We start from the raw sequence: 6,095 nt of genomic DNA on the forward strand, positions 1-6,095 counted from the left end.
GGCAAACTCTCCCACTGGTCTCTGGAGAGGAGAGAGATTTTGGGTTTAAAAATAAAAGTCAGACCTGTGAGAATCTATCCCAGGCGACATACAGTCTTCCCTCCACATTCAGTCTAACTTTTACTAGGACTGTTGATTGTGCAGAATGACATGTTTTCTCTGTGTCCTGTGACTTTCCTAAGGCAGAAATGACATTAAAGTGGTAGTAGCCTTTTTCTCCCTAAAATCTCCACTATTTGAGATGCTCTTCCTGCCCTCCTCCCAGGCGAGGAAACACATTCCGCAATCCTGGACTGTCGCGCGCGAGAGAGTAAGGGTGATAAAGTCTAATCCCATACATGGCAAAGGCAAGAGCAGAGGAGACCTAACACAGGGACAGAGGCAAGATTTCCCGGCCAGCACCTGTGCTAACCCAAGGATTCAAGAAGAGCATTGGCAGGGGTGGGAGGCAGGATGGAGAGAGCAAACAATGCCTGAGAGCACTTGGCATTGAACTTCTGTGGAAGGAAGTTCTGTCCAAGCACCTACATGTCTAGAAGAAACTAGGCTTATTTACTTTTGTAGTCTGCTCCAAAGTGCTGCCCCCCAAGCCACAGGAGACTCTATATTAGAAACTAGAGAACCCAGTTCCACCCGCCACTCTGACTGCATTGCTGCACAAGAGATTCCTACTGATTAAGTAGTGCTCGCCCACCCCCACCCATGTCTAACAGATCTTTCTATAAATTCTTAAATGCTGACCCAAAGCAGTTACTACCTTTATGCCTTTGAAACACAAGTCCTAGCTCAGCATTTATCACTATGCACTCTGCTTTGTCCTTTAGGAATGAGCACCACTGAAAGGAAAATGAACGTTCCTCCCAGAAAGCAGACAAGACCACTTCTTAGATCTCAGCAATTCCTGAGACTTCCATGTCTGTCTCTATACTGACATCTCAGAAGTATCTTTCCAACTCTAGCCTCATGAACTACTTCCTGAACACGCCCCATACCCTGACCAAACTGAGCTTATTAAACCTTCTTGCCTGTCCCTCCAGCCTGTAAAGGAAATCCTTAGAAATTAGAAATCTCAGAGTTAACTAAGCCATTTTCCACTATATAATAAAGTTATATATGATGTCACTAGACTCACAATATAAAAATATGTGTATCAATATTTAATATATGAATCTAAAGAATCATAATGCACAAGTATACAGTGTATGATTCTGCACAAGTATTCAACATAAAGAATTCTATCTAATACTGTACATGACTTTAATATGTAAAGCCAGTTTCCAAATGGACATGTTGCATGTAGTAATAAGTATATAGTATAAACCCATCCTCTTTGTTCCCACAGCTGCCTCATCACCTCCGCCTTGCAGTAGCTCAGTACTCCCATCCTCAAATCTGTCCCCACATCAACTGCCTGCATCTCTACAAACCCCAGTTTGACTGTCATCTACATGCTTAAAGGTCCTCGGAAGTTGCTCACAGTTTATATTTTGAAGCTGATATTCCTTAGTATGTTATGCAGGTCTCCATCCCGGTGGAGTGATGTTCACGTTTGAAATGATGGAGCAGAAGAGGTTGACTGTGAGAGTATGGTGGGAGCAGAACTCTCTAGGAGGTGCCTGGTTGTCCTGGAGGATTCCGCTGATCTAGTCGCTTTGTACCTATGCATTCTGAGGGATGATAATGGCTCTGGGTGTGGAAGTACTTACCAGACACTGAACCAGTGCCAGGTTTACTATTTACTATTATTTTATTATTATTGCATTTATTTACTCTGTGTATTTATATGTTGCATATTTTCTATGTTGTGTATTTGTGAGGGTACATGTGAGACGTGGCATATGTGTGGCAATCCGTGGACAGCATGAGGGCTTTCGTTTTCTCCTTCCACCATGTGAATGTCAGGCGGCAGGCTTGGCAACAAGTCCCTTAACCCACTGAGTCATCTCTGCAGCCCAGAATCTAGTTCTTAACTTGAAGATGCATCATGAATTCCTGGAATATTCTAACACTTCTAAGTGGGTTTTCTGTTAGTCCTGTTTTACCATGAAGAAACTCAGGTTTCTGGAATTTGTCATTGCTGTAGAGCCCCACAACTAGTGTGTAACAGAACTATGCATTATCTCAAACTTCCAGAACCCTCCACTCCATGCTATGCACATCTGTAGAGACAGTGGAGCTGCCTATTCATAGACCCAGACTTCCTGTTTTGTCACCCCACCCTTTAGCTGCCACGCACCTCTCCTAAACACAGCCTGGTATACACTGTTTGGGCCCCAGTCTTCACCCTGCTCCACCCCTGCCTCAGCCCTTGCCTGCCTCACACCAACATATCCTTCAGTGCCTCCCATAGTGCTCCACCAGTGCTTCACTAGGGGCCATGCTAAGCACCCTGCTCCTTGCTCCCAAGGCATCCCTTGTAACACTTACCACATCACACTGCAGCCTAACTTTTCTCTCTCGGTAAGATTATGAGTCCTTTGTGGCAGAGACCAGATCAGCCTTGTCTGTCTTTTTTGGTCCGAGCTGGAATCTGGGATGGAGTAAAAGCTTCACAAATATCTGCCAACCTGAATTGACTCAGTGTATGTCCAAACTGGGAGACTGAGGTAGCTATACCTATAGACATTGTAATATACATTGAGACCTAAAGAACTTACATCGATCACTTTATGTAATCTTCTAAAGCTGATAATGCTCCCACAGATGAGGAAACTGAGGTTCCGTTTTCTCAAGTTCACACAGCCAGAGAGTGTTCAGACTTGGAGTCTAAAGTTTTCTCCCTCACTTCCCAGATCACATCTGATTCAAACAACTTACATATTTTACCAAGAACACTGTAACTGAGAGAGATAAGGTGCCGGCTGAGGGTCATTCTGTTTGTACCCCATTCTGTGCTCCTTTCCTCAGCAGGACTCGTCCAGCAAGGTGACAAGGCGAGAAGAGGGTCCTGGACAGGACCGGCGTAAGCGGCCTCTGTCTCTTCCCATTTACTCTCTCCCTGTGTGTCACAACCTGAATGTTTAAATTTCGTATTTAGTATTTACTCTGAAATGGCTTTCATCTGATTTCCCCCTTGCTCACCAATTTAGCTGTCAGAGTAAATAAATGTGAAGCTGGGTCTCCAGTCTCTCCAGCTCACATTACCTTCCTAGAATTACTCCCGGCGGGGTGGAACCACTGCTGGGGGCCTCCCACAGAATTATCCGGTTACTAATGAAACCCCTTTTCAAGCCCAAACCTTCAAGGACAACAGAGTCTCAGGTGGGGGGAGGATGGCAAATCCACCTCAGAGGACCAGATGACCATATCCTGTTAGAGACCAATGGGAGCTGAAATGATGACATTAAAGATGCCTGGTACTTATATAGCTCCAGAATGGAGTCAACATTTGTAAAAGTATTAATTAGTATTTAATGTGTGGTTAGTTTTCACTCCATCCCTGAGGGGTGAGAATGTTTAGCCCCGGTGCAAGTTGGGAAACTAGACCTCTAAGAGGTAAAGTGACCTGCCCACAGTCTCCTGCAAGAGGAAAATGAGTATCCTGTCTGAGCAGACTAAATGAGTTGCTCTACGTTTCTCAATCTGGCTTCATTCTGCTGCAGGAGTCTGGGCTTGTGGGAAGCAAGATTTCTTGTCTGAAGAGATTGCATTTTTGTCTTTGAAGTTGGATACGCTCTGGGCTAGAATAATGGGTCGGTTGCTTCTTGGGTGAGTTATTCGGGAGAGCTTTTGAGTGTTTGAATTATGCCCTGCCTATCCCAGAAAGAACCTGAAGTAGTATCCAGTAGAAGAAACACTACAAAATCTGGTGGGTCCATGCCATGGTGGCCCCTGATATTCAAGGGCTGGTTACAGACATTCTGAGTTACTGACACGTGTTTCACAGTTGGGTGGGGCTGTGCTTAGGAGATGGACTCTGTTAACAGCCCCACCTAGCAGGGGAGAAAACTGAGGCTGAAGGAGTGAATGAAGTACTTGCCGATCCAAACAGTAAGGGAGTAAGGGGCGTTGTGGAGGCTGGCACGGAGGTGGGCAGCCCTCAGCCTTCAGACTTCAGTACTGCATTTCCTCTTCCCTCTTGTTCTAGTTTGATTTTTCTGAGGATCCAGGTGTGGAGCTGCATGGAGAGAACAGTTTCTGCTCAGAGAGCCAAGACTCAAATCTAGATTCCAGTCAACCAGGGCACTGTATCACTTTTATAGAGTTACTAGGGGGATTGAAGAGGATGGTGCATACAGAACAGAGCTAAGTCACACAAATGGTGATTACGTCTTTGTTGTAGTCATTGCTGTCATTCTGGGAGCACGTGCTTCTCACTCCTCATAGCAGTGGCACCCCGTTTGCTGTCACTAGACCTTTGCTGCCATTTCTCTACCCGGGCCGCGGTCTTCTATCTCTCAAACCATGTAAATCTCAACTGCCATTTTGTTTCAGTTGATCTTGCCTTACCTAAGAAGTTTTGGAGGACCAAAACAGCCTTCAAGTCATGTCTTTTTGGGTTTCTATGCATGCCCCCTACTGTGTATTGCCCTCTGGACTCTCCAGGCCACGGAGAGGAGAGAAAAAGAGAGGGGAAGAGAGGAGAGGAGAGGAGAGGAGAGGCACAAAGACAGTGCTGTTGTTTTTCTGTCTTTGCCGATGAGCCAGAAGTTATATACATATTTTTTACAAAATATGGAAAGCATGTGTGTGTGTGCACATGCTCACCATGAGTGGTCATAGTCATGGGTATAGCATAGCAATCAAGGTCATGAGCTCTGTAGGTGAATCTGGTTTTGAGTTCTCGGCTCAGGCGGTTAATAGCCATTTGGCATTATAATGGTTATGAGTTCTTCAAACCTCAGTTTAAAATGAATAACATGGGTGCCATAGGGAATGCTGCCTCATACAGAAAATGAGAGCATGGTTTTACAATGCTTAGCACTTTAATACTTATTCCAGATTAAAGCATCCAAGAATAGTAATGTGTACGTGTACATATGTGTGCATGTACACACCTCACCTACTTCCAAAGTGTAATCTGTTCTCTTTAGTATAAAAGAGTGGTTCAGAACCCTTCTCTCTAAATGCCTGTGCTTGAGAGCAATAAATCACTGGAATGCAAGGGCTGATGCCAATAGCTAGGGCTGTTGCCATTAGCTAAGGCTGTTTCTGCCGGAAGGGACAGATATGTGTCTCTAAAGCTTCAGAGGTGGGTTCTTAGTATGTGGTGGTATATAGAAAATGTTCTCAGTATCTGTTTCTGGCTATGCCTATTTGTGCAGATGGAGACTGGCAGCTGGGAATGATGTTCTTTGCAAAAGTGTATGTTGCTTTCCCATAAGCCTGGTGCCTGGGTCACCACCTGTAAAAATGCAGAACATAGTAGGAAATGTCAGATAACAGACAAGCAGTTACACGGGCTTTGAAGCTCTGTGGGAGCCTGGACTCTCCTGAATATGACTGTGTGTCCAAGTGTAAGCGTGATTGTGGGACACTGTTTACATCTGTAAATGAGGGCAATTATGGAGATGGTGGTCTCTGTGATGGGTGGGTTGCTGTGCTATGCAGGACTGGGTCTAAATCTGAATGTGCACATTTTTAAAGAAGAGGATACATGTTTACACACTTTTTTGCACAGTTTGTGTGTGAAGAAGGAGACTGAGGCTTATAGTGTCCAGTTGTGTTTATCAGTGTAAGGACCTTTGAGTTTGAGGGTCTGTGTTTGGGGACTGTGCCTCCTATCTACATATCCAGGTCTCTGCCTTTCCCTAACTTTCAATATTGTTAGAGCACCATGGAAGGTAGAAAGTGTAGCGAAGTAAATCTTGAAGTGAAGGTGGATGTCCCCAGCAATTGCTTAGGGGAACTACCCTCCCACTGCCACTAGCACACTGTTCTGACCCCAGTTCTAGTCAGTCCTTAGGAGCTAGTATAGGCTTTGGCTGTTCGGGAGCAGAGATATCTTTGCAGGAGAGTGAGGAGTGTGTAGATGTCCGGAATCTGAGGGATTGGTGTGAGCAGGTAACCATTTGCAACCACATGTACACAAATGTGCCCGGCTCGGCACGGCATCAACAGAGTGTGGCTTCACATGAAATCCAGCTCTGCAGATG

Source organism: Myodes glareolus, chromosome 21, assembly GCF_982192425.1.
Source record: "Myodes glareolus chromosome 21, mMyoGla1.1, whole genome shotgun sequence".
Lineage (NCBI taxonomy): Eukaryota > Metazoa > Chordata > Mammalia > Rodentia > Cricetidae > Myodes > Myodes glareolus.